Here is an 11,933-nt window from a genome sequence, read left to right as displayed (position 1 = left end):
TTTCTCATCCATCCATTTGTATGGGTATGGGACTCATAGATTCCTGTTCTATTAATGGGTTATAATCTATTATCATTATTATACTCAGATTATCTTTGAATGGGCCAGTGGAAGCCCTTTCAGGGTCGCTTCTTTATCCTTTTGACACATCCCCATCATTTGTTGAGCACTTCCATGCTTTCTGGTACAAGATGTTCCAGGCTCATCTTACATTTTCTTTGCCTTGGCCCCTGGCATCAGCCATTTCTTTAAGGAACCCTAGTTTCTTTCTTTATTTCTTTCCTTCCTTCCTTCCTTCCTTCCTTCCTTCCTTCCTTCCTTCCTTCCTTCCTTTTTAGTGGCAAATAGTATTTAGAAATCAATATCTGGGTACTAGATGTACTCATTACTCCTGGGGTGTTGCTACTTTCAGGCCTACTCACTAGACAGACTAGAGATTGTGTATGTGTGTGGGTACATTTATACTTATATTTGTTTTAATATCTAGCTATATATACTGAAAACCATGAGAGCTATACATACTGAACCATGATATCTTCAAATCCAGTCCAACACCTAATTTTATTTTAGTTTTCTCCCTTTCTGTATTTGTAGCTCCTAGCTCTGATGGTGAGAGATCTGATTCCCACTATTTTTGCTTTTTTATGTATTTGATCAACTTTCCTGTCTGTATAGTCTATTTCCCGTCACTGCTGCTACCCCACTCCCTACATGGACACCCTCCCCATCCTCTTTGGATTTGACACCTGTGCCTGTACCTGCTGCTGCTCTGGGCTGCATACATGCCCCTCACCCAGCTCTGATACCCCATGTGGGCCACTTTCCTATACAGATGATCTCCCTACCCAGCTCAGACTCCAATGCTTTGTGCTGGGCTGCCCCTCACATGTATCCATGGGTGATCTCCTTACTCAGCTGTAGCTCTGATACCCTGCATTGCTGCCCTTCTTGCCCTCCTCAGGCTTTGAAATTTCACACTGCGTTGGACTGCCAACCCTTCTCCATCTCTTGTGAATGCCTTGCTTGCTGCACCTGGCTTTCAACAAACCCTCTAGGACTGTTTCCCTCCATCCTCTCCATCCCCTCTCCGAGCCTTCCCTCCACATAAGGATGCTTTCCTTTCCCAGGTAAGGTTCCAATACCTCACTCTGGGCCACTGCAATTTCCTCCCTCACCCAGAACTTTTGGATTGAATTGTTCAGAAAGGAATGGGAAGGGGTAGTAGAAGAAGATAATACACTCAGGTTTAAATGTATTTTTAAAATCAAGTTATTTATCAATAATACCAGTAGATTTACTTTTAGCATTTGTTTAGGCAGGGTACAAAGGCATTTCCATTTTTCTAAAAAGATTTTATTTATTTATTTGAGAGAGAGCGAGAGCATGAGCACATGAGCCAGGGGAGGGGCAGAGGGAGAGGCAGAGAATCCCAAGCAAACTCCGCACTGAGTGTGGAGCCTGATATAGGCTCGATCTCACGATCCTGGGATCATGACCCGAGCTTAAACCAAGAGCTGGACACTTAACCTACTGAGGACCCCAAGACATTTCCATTTTATCATAAAGTTTATGAACCATGAATTTCCTTAAAATAATAATGTCTTTATTATATATATCAGATTTGTAGAGATATTCCAGATGATTTTTCTGTTCAGGGAGGATTTGGCTAATATGGTAGGCTAGAATTTTTTTTTTTTTTTTTTTTGGTCACTGAGCATCCTTGATTTTAAAATTTGCACAGTATTGTTATGCTCGTTATTTTTGTTGTTCATGTCATAGTTGGATTGTATCTGTGTGTTTCTTGCATGTTTTTCACCCTCCCTAGATTCACTAATATTTCTGACTTCTGTCTGGAGGGGTTTTCCCCTTCTCCAGTGCTCAGATCTGTGGGCTTGGGTCACCACTTCAGAGGCAGCTACTAAGAGCTTAAAATGCAAAACAAGTTGCTTATAAAAATGTCAGATGGAAGTTAGATGCAAGATTTGGAAGCAGGCTTACTGAACAAATTTTCCCATTTTTATAAATTATGACTGAAATGGGAAAGAAGCATCAGTAATTTGAAGGACTGAGGGAAGAAGAAAGAGTGGGAAACCCTTAAGCCTGGTTCGGAGGAGGAGGGGTGAGGAGGGAGGCATGATATGTGGGGAACACCAGGGAATCCTGGGTTGACTTTCAGCTATCCATCTTGTTATCGTCAATAGCCAGTGGTTGGCCTCTTGTGGCCATGAATATCTGAGTCAAAGTGACACTTGTGTGGGCCATGGAGATTCAGTCCAGTCTCTTTCCCTGTCTGAACCATAATTTGCTCCTGGTTATGGCCACTGTATGCCTTTGGGGATAGAGACTGGGGAAAATGCAATCTTTGTGGGGTAGACATGGTGGTATGAAGAGAAAGCCTTGTCTCTTTTTTTTTTTTAATTTTATTTTATTATGTTAGTCACCGTACATTACATCATTAGTTTTTGATGTAGTGTTCCATGATTCATTGATCCACATCCCCCCACCCCTCTCCTCTCTAAAACCCTTAGTTTGTTTCTCAGAGTCCATAGTCCCTCATGGTTTGTCCTCCCTTCCAATTCCCTCCCCCCTTCATTTTTCCCTTCCTTAAAAAAAAATCTTATTTTTTTTAACATATAATGTATTATTTGTTTCAGGGCTACAGGTCTGTGATTCAGCAGTCTTGCACAATTCACAGCACTCACCATAGCACATACCCTCCCCAGTGTCCATCACCCAGGCACCCCATCCCTCCCACCCCCCACCACTCCAGCAACCCTCAGTTTGTTTCCTGAGATTAAGAGTCTCTTATGGTTTGTCTCCCTCTCTGATTTCATCTTGTTTCATTTTTTCCTCCCTTCCCCTATGCTCCTCTGTCTTGTTTCTTAAATTCCTCATATCAGTGAGATGAGAAATCCTTATCTCTTCATCAAGATGGGGGCTAAGTGGGTTTTGGACAGAACCAGTGGGAAATTGTCCCTTGGGCCAGGACAGTGGTGAACTCATACTCCCTGTTATCTTTTTGCCATTGTAGTACATGTATATAGAAATTAAAATATTAGTATAGAATGGTGTAGCATGAATAATAAAATTCTCCCCAACCCAATTCTGTTAAAGTTATGAAAGCATAATTCTAAATAATAAACATACACAGATGGTCCCAGATTATGTGGCTTGACTTATGATTCTTTTACTTTACAATGGTGTGAGAGTGATACGCATTCAGTAGAAACTGTATTTTCGATTTTTATCTTTTCCTGGGCTAGTGATATATGCAGTAAGCTACTCCCTCGTGATGTTGGACAGCAACAGCGGGCCACAACTTCCAGTCTGCCATGATCACCAGGGTAAACAAGAGATAAACTTACAACCATTCTGCACCATACAACCATTTTGTTTTTCCCTTTCAGTACAGTATTCAATAAATTCTATGAGATATTCAATACTTTATTATAAAATAGGCTTTGTGTTTGATGATTTTGCCCAACTGTAGGCTAATGTAAGTATTCTGAGTATGTTTAAGGTAGACTAGGCTAAACTATGATGTTTGGTAGGTTAGGTGTATTAAATGCATTTTTGACTTATGAGATTTTCAATTTATGATGGGTTTATTGGGATGTAATGCCATTATAAGTCAAAGGAGATCTGTACCTCAGTTCACTGATTTATCAACTTTAAATTGTATTTATTGACACTTTAGTAAAAATAAATGAAGATGAAATTCATTTCTATTACCCTTTTAATCCGATCTCTCTTCCTCCTGATTTTTAAAATTAATTTTCTAATTTCTAATCTGTATGAGAAATTTAGTGCCTCAACACTTTGTACTGTATTTCCTTCATCCACCTCCTAGCTGGCCAACCATACTGACACATTTTTATTAATAAGGTTTTGTAGCATTTATATTACATTTTAATTAAGCAAAATATCGACATTCAATAGCATTCGTAATATTTATTGTAGGACGATTTGTATTATTACACCGTTAGAAAAGGATATGTAATATATCACCAAACCTAGGCCAAAGGAAGATACTCCAGGTTTCAAGGATTCTTTTAAAAATTATGCATATTTGGAATACAACGTTGTAGGAACATGTATTTGCTTTACTGAAAGTTTATAATTGCCTTGATTTTTTCTTTTCTTATTGACTGGACGAACATATACCTTCTTCACCATATACTTAAACTCATTCAGCTTTTTAAAACAAACCACTTGTTGAATTCCCTAATGTTTTTCTAGGCCTACCTGCTGCAGATGTCAGCCTGGGATTACTTTTCATTGTATTTTAAATTAATTATACTGTTTCTAGGATCCTGTATCTTACTTTGAATTTTTTTTCAGGCTTCATCTTAATGGAGTACACTTACAATATATTTTTCAGAAAGCATTTATAAAAGTTAAACTTTCTAAGTTAAAGCATATCTGAAAAATGTCTTTTATTTTGCCCTTGAACTTGATTGATGGTTTGGCTTGGTATAGAACGCTACATTCAAAACTGTTTTTCCTTCTGAATTTTGAAAGCATTGTTTCATTGTTTTCTAGTATCCAAAATAGCTAAAAGATATTTTAAATTAAAAAAAACTATCTATTGCAGGTAAACTATTTCCCCTAATGCTGGATCTTGCATTAAGATTTAATATTCTTTTTTTATTTTTTTAAAGATTTTTATTTATTTATTTGAGAGAGAGAATGAGAGAGAGAGAGCACATGAGATGGGGGGAGGGTCAGAGTGAGAAGCAGACTCCCTGCCGAGCAGGGAGCCCGATGCGGGACTCGATCCCAGGACTCTGGGATCATGACCTGAGCCAAAGGCAGATGCTTAACCATCTGAGCCACCCAGGTGCCCTAGATTTAATATTCTTAAACATGAGGAGGATTGTGAGGGCTTGAGTGTTTCATCAGTTTTGGGAAATTTTCTTTGATTATTTCTGTGATTAATTTATTCCTTGAATATTTTTGGTTTCCTTTCTGTAGCTTCTATTGGATATATGTTGTCCTCTTGGACCAGTCCTCTCGTATCCTCTCCCCCCATCGTTATTGAGATATAATTGGCAAATAAAAATTATAAATATTTAAGGTATATAACAACATGATAGTTTCATATATTTATACATTGCGAAGGGATTACCACAGTCAATTAACACATATATCAGCTCCCCTAGTTACCTTTTTTTTTTTTTTGGTGTAATGAGAACACTTAAAATCCACTCTTTTAGCAAATTTCAAGTATACAGTATAGTCACCATGCTGTACATTAGAACACTAGAGCTTATTCATGTCACTAAAAGCTTGTACACTTTAACCAACCTCTTCCAAACCCCTCTCCCCCACCTTCTTACTGGTAACTACAGTCCTACTCTCTGGTTCTATGAGTTTGACTTTTTTATATTCCACATATAAGTAGGATCATACAGTATTCCAGTGTGTGTGTGTGTGTGTGTGTATCACATTTTCTTTATCCATTCATCCATCTTTGATAGACACCTAGGTTGTTTCAAATCTGGCTATTGTGACTAATGCTACAATGAACATAGGGGTGCAGATAACTTTTGAGATACCAATTTCATTTTCTTCAGATATATACCCAGTAGTGAGATTGCTGGATCATATGGTAATTCTATGTTTAATTTTTTGAGGAACCTCCATACTCTTTTCCATAAGGGCTGTACCAATTTCCATTTCCACCAACAATGTAAAAGGATTCCCTTTTCTTCACACCTTTGCCAACACTTGCTATCTTTTGTCTTTTTGATGATAGCCATTTTAATAGGTGTGAGGTGATATTTCATTGTGGTGTTGATTTGTACCTCCCTGATGATTAGTGACGTTGCACACCTTTTTGTGTACCTCTTGGCCATCTGTATATGTTCTTTGGAAAAAGAAGACCCTCTAGTCAGTTCTTTGGCCTATTTAAAAAAATTGAGTTATTTGGTGTTTTTTGTTTGTTTGTTTGTTTTGGGTTTTTTTTTTTTTTGCTACTGAGTTGTTTAAGTTTTTGAAATATATTTTGGATATTAAACCCTTATCAGATAAATGGTTTGCAAATATTTTCTCCCATTTCTTAAGTTGGGTTTTCATTTTGTGGATTGTTTCCTATGCTGTGCAGAAACTTTATAGTTTAATGCAGTACCACTTTTTTTTTCTTTGTTGCTTGTGCTTTGGTGTCATAGTAAAAAAAAATTCATTGCCAAGACCAATGTCAAGGAACTTTTTCCCTATGTTTTCTTCTAGAAGTTTTATGGTTTCAGGCCTACGTTTAAGTCTTTAATCCAGTTTGAGTTGATTTTTGCATATGGTGTAAGATTAAGGGTCCAATTTCATTCTTTTGTGTTTGGATGTCCAGTTTTCCCAACACCATTTATTGAAGAGACTATCCTTTCCCCATTGTGTATTCTTGGCACCTTTGTCATAGATTAATATGACCAGGTATATGTAGCTTTATTTCTGTGTTTTCAGTTCAGTTCCATTGGTTTATGCATCAGTTTTTATGCCAGTACCATACTATTTTGAATACTCAAGCTTTGTAATGTCTTAAATCAGAAAGTGTGATGCCTCCAGCTTTTGTTCTGTTTTCTTATGATTGCTTTGGCTATTCATGGTCTTTTTTATTGTTATGTTAATCACCATATATTACATCATTAGTTTTTGATGTAGTGTTCCATGATTCATTGTTTGTACATAACACCCAGTGCTCCATGCAGAATGTGCCCTCTTTAATACCCATCACCAGGCTAACCCATCCCCCTACCCGCCTCCCCTCTAGAACCCTCAGTTTGTTTTTCAGAGTCCGTCATCTCTCATGGTTTGTCTCCCCCTCTGACTTACTCCCCTTCATTCTTCCTCTCCTGATATCTTCTTCTTTTTCTTTTTTCTTAAAATGTGTTGCGTTATTTGTTTCAGAAGTACAGATCTGTGATTCAACAGTCTTGCACAATTCACAGCACTCACCGTAGCACATACCCTCCCCAATGTCTATCACCCAGACACCCCATCCCTCCCACCCCCAACCACTCCAGTAACACTCAGTTTGTTTCCTGAGATTAAGAATTCCTCATATCAGTGAGGCCATATGATACATGTCTTTCTCTGATTGACTTATTTCACTAAGCATAACACCCTCCAGTTCCATCCACGTCGTTGCAAATGGCAAGATCTCATTCCTTTTGATGGCTGCATAATATTCCATTGTGTATATATACCACTTCTTCTTTATCCATTCATCTGTCGATGGACATCTTGGCTCTTTCCACAGTTTGGCTATTGTGGACATTGCTGCTATAAACATTGGGGTGCACGTACCCCTTCGGGTCCCTACATTTGTATCTTTGGGGTAAATACCCAGTAGTGCAATTGCTGGATCGAATGGTAGCTCTAGTTTCAACTGTTTGAGGAACCTCCATACTGTTTTCCAGAGTGGTTGCACCAGCTTGCATTCCCACCGACAGTGTAGGAGGGTTCCCCTTTCTCCACATCCCCGCTAACATCTGTCATTCCCTGACTTGTTAATTTTAGCCATTCTGACGGGTGTGAGGTGGTATCTCATGGAGGTTTTGATTTGGATTTCCCTGATGCCGAGCGATGTTGAGCACTTTTTCATGTGTCTGTTGGCCATTTGGTTGTCTTCTTTGGAAAAATGTCTGTTCATGTCTTCTGCCCATTTCTTGATTGGATCTTTGTTCTTTGGGTGTTGAGTTTGATAAGTTCTTTATAGATTTTGGATACTAGCCCTTTATCTGATATGTCATTTGCAAATATTTTCTCCCATTCTGTTGGTTGTCTTTTGGTTTTGTGGACTGTTTCTTTTGCTGTGCAAAAGCTTTTTATCTTGATGAAATCCCAATAGTTCATTTTTGCCCTGGCTTCCCGTGCCTTTGGTGATGTTTCTAGGAAGAAGTTGCAGCGGCTGAGGTCGAAGAGGTTGCTACCTGTGTTCTCCTTTAGGATTTTGTTGGACTCCTATCTCACGTTTAGGTCTTTCAACCATTTGGAGTCTATTTTTGTGTGTGGTGTAAGGAAATGGTCCAGTTTCATTTTTCTGCATGTGGCTGTCCAATTTTCCCAACACCATTTGTTGAAGAGACTGTCTTTTTCCATTGGACATCCCTTCCTGCTTTGTCAAAGATAAGTTGACCATAGAGTTGAGGGTCCATTTCTGGGCTCTTGATTCTGTTCCATTGATCTATGTGTCTGTTTTTGTGCCAGTACCATACTGTCTTGATGATGACAGCTTTGTAATAGAGCTGGAAGTCCGGAATTGTGATGCCGCCAGCTTTGCTTTTCTTTTTGAATATTCCTCTGGCTATTCGGGGTCTCTTCTGGTTCCATACAAATTTTAGGATTATTTGTTCCATTTCTTTGAAAAAAGTGGATGGTATTTTGATGGGGATTGCATTGAATATGTAGATTGCTCTAGGTAGCATTGACATCTTCACAATGTTGGTTCTCCCAATCCATGAGCATGGAACGTTTTTCCATTTCTTTGTGTCTTCTTCAATTTCTTTCATGAGTATTTTATAGTTTCTGAATACAGATCCTTTGTTTCTTTGGTTAAATTTATTCCTAGGTATCTTATGGTTTTGGGTGCAATTGTGAATGGGATCGACTCCTTGATTTGTCTCTCTTCTGTCTTGTTGTTGGTGTATAGGAATGCCACTGATTTCTGTGCATTGATTTTATAGCCTGCTACTTGACTGAATTCCTGTATGAGTTCTAGCAGTTTTGGGGTGGAGTCTTTTGGGTTTTCCACATACAGTATCATATCATCTGCGAAGAGTGAGAGTTTGACTTCCTCTGTGCCGATTTGGATGCCTTTGATTTCTTTTTGTTGTCTGATTGCTGTGGCTAGGACTTCTAATACTATGTTGAATAGCAGTGGTGAGAGTGGACATCCCTGCCGCGTTCCTGACCTTAGGGGAAAAGCTCTCAGCCTTTTCCCATTGAGAATGATATTCGCTGTAGGTTTTTCATAGATGGCTTTTATGATATTGAGGTATGTACCCTCTATCCCTATACTCTGAAGAGTTTTGATCAAGAAAGGATGCTGTACTTTGTCAAATGCTTTTTCTGCATCTATTGAGAGGATCATATGATTCTTGTTCTTTCTTTTGTTAATGTATTGTATCACATTGATTGATTTGCGGATGTTGAACCAACCTTGCAGCCCAGGGATAAATGCCACTTGGTCATGGTGAATAATCCTTTTAATGTACTGTTGGATCCTATATGCTAGTATTTTGGTGAGAATTTTTGCATCCATGTTCATCAAGGATATTGGTCTGTAATTCTCCTTTTTGATTGGGTGTTTGTCTGGTTTTGGGATCAAGGTAATGCTGGCCTCATAAAATGAGTTCGGAAGTTTTCCTTCCATTTCTACTTTTTGGAACAGTTTCAGGAGAATAGGTATTAATTCTTCTTGAAATGTCTGATAGAATTCCCCTGGGAAGCCATCTGGCCCTGGGCTTTTGTTTGTTGGGAGATTTTTGATGACTGCTTCCATTTCCTTAGTGGTTATAGGTCTGTTCAGGTTTTCTATTTCTTCCTGGTTCAATTTTGGTAGTTGATACATCTCTAGGAATGCACCCATTTCTTCCAGGTTATCTAATTTGCTGGCATAGAGTTGCTCATAATATGTTCTTATAATTGTTTGTATTTCTTTGGTGTTGGTTGTGATCTCTCCTCTTTCATTCATGATTTTGTTGATTTGGGTCATTTCTCTTTTCTTTTTGATCAGTCTGGCCAGGGGTTTATCAATCTTGTTAATTCTTTCAAAGAACCAGCTCCTAGTTTCGTTGATCTGTTCTACTGTTCTTTTGGTTTCTAGTTCATTGATTTCTGCTCTGATCTTTATGATTTCTCTTCTCCTGCTGGGTTTAGGCTTTATTTGCTGTTCTTTCTCCAGCTCCTTTAGGTGTAGGGTTAGGTTGTGTATTTGAGACCTTTCTTGTTTCTTGAGAAAGGCTTGTATTGCTATATACTTTCCTCTCAGGACTGCCTTTGCTGTATCCCAAAGATTTTGAACAGTTGTGTTTTCATTTTCATTGGTTTCCATGAATTTTTTAAATTCCTCTTTAATTTCCTGGTTGACCCATTCATTCTTTAGCAGGATGCTCTTTAGCCTCCCTGTATTTGAGTTCTTTCCAACTTTCCTCTTGTGATTGAGTTCTGGTTTCAAAGCATTGTGGTCTCAAAATATGCAGGGAATGATCCCAATCTTTTGGTACCAGTGGAGACCTGATTTGTGACCTAGGATGTGATCATTTCTGGAGAATGTTCCATGGGCACTAGAGAAGAATGTGTATTCCATTGCTTTGGGAATGGAATGTTCTGAATATGTCTGTGAAGTCCATTTGGTCCAGTGTGTCATTTAAAGTCTTTATTTCCTTGTTGATCTTTTGCTTAGATGATCTGTCCATTTCAGTCAGGGGGGTGTTAAAGTCCCCCACTATTATTGTATTGTTGTCAATGTGTTTCTTTGCTTTTGTTATTAATTGCCTTATATAATTGGCTGCTCCCATGTTCGGGGCATAGATATTTACAATTGTTAGATCTTCTTGTTGGATAGACCCTTTAAGTAGGATATAGTGTGCTTCCTCATCTCTTATTACAGTCTTTGTTTTAAAATCTAGTTTGTCTGATATCAGGATTGCCACCCCAGCTTTCTTTTGGTGTCCATTAGCATGGTAAATGGTTTTCCACCCCCTCACTTTCAATCTGGGGGTGTCTTTGGGTCTAAAATGAGTCTCTTGCAGACAGCATATTGATGAGTCTTGTTTTTTAATCCAATCTGATAGCCTGTGTCTTTTGATTGGGGCATTTAGCTCGTTTACATTCAGGGTAACTATTGAAAGGTATGAATTTAGTGCCATTGTATTGCCTGTAAGGTGACTGTTACTGTATGTTGTCTGTGTTCCTTTCTGATCTTTGCTGCCTTTAGGCTCTCTCTTTGCTTAGAGGACCCCTTTCAGTATTTCTTGGAGGGCTGGTTTCTTGTTTGCAAATTCCTTTAGTTTTTGTTTGTTCTGGAAGCTTTTTTCTCTCCTTCTATTTTCAATGACAGCCGAGCTGGATATAGTATTCTTGGTTGCATATTTTTCTCATTTAGTGCTCTGAAGATATCTTGCCAGTCCTTTCTGGCCTGCCAGGTCTCTGTGGATAGGTCTGTTGCCAATCTAATGTTTCTACCATTGTAGGTTACATATCTCTTCTCCCGAGCTGCTTTCAGGATTTTCTCTTTGTCTCTGAGACTTGTAAGTTTTACTATTAGATGTCGGGTGTTGACCTATTATTATTGATTTTCAGAGGGGTTCTCTGTGCCTCCTGGATTTTGATGCCTGTTTCCTTCCTCACATTATGGAAGTTCTCTGCTATTATTTGCTCCAATATACCTTCTGCCCCTCTCTCTCTTTCTTCTTCTTCTGGGATCCCAATTATTCTAATGTTGTTTCGTCTTATCGTATCACTTATCTCTCGAATTCTGCGCTCGTGATCCTGTAGTTGTTTCTCTCTCTTTTTCTCAGCCTCTTTATTTTCCATCATTTGGTCTTCTATATCACTGATTCTCTCTTCTGCCTCATGTATCCTAGCTTTTAGTGCCCCCATTTTTTATTGCATCTCATCAATAGCCTTTTTGATTTCGACTTGGTTAGATTTTAGTTCTTTTATTTCTCCAGAAAGGGTTTCTCTAATAACTTCCATGCTTTTTTCAAGCCCAGCTAGTATCTTTAAAGTCATGCTTCTGAACTCTAGGTCTGACATCGTACTAATGTCCGTATTGAGTAGGTCCCTGGCTGACGGTACTACCTCTTGTTCTTTTTGCTGAGGTGATTTTTTTCGTCTTGTCATTTTGTCCAGAGGAGAATAGATGAACGAGAGAACAAAATGCTAACAGGTTTACAACGTCCCCAGCAAATATACTGTATACAAATCAGAAAAGA

The sequence above is a fragment of the Callorhinus ursinus genome, unplaced genomic scaffold (genome assembly GCF_003265705.2).
Source record: "Callorhinus ursinus isolate GAN/ISIS: 27379988/994484 unplaced genomic scaffold, GSC_fseal_2.0 scaffold2, whole genome shotgun sequence".
Lineage (NCBI taxonomy): Eukaryota > Metazoa > Chordata > Mammalia > Carnivora > Otariidae > Callorhinus > Callorhinus ursinus.
This window is presented reverse-complemented; position numbering follows the sequence as displayed.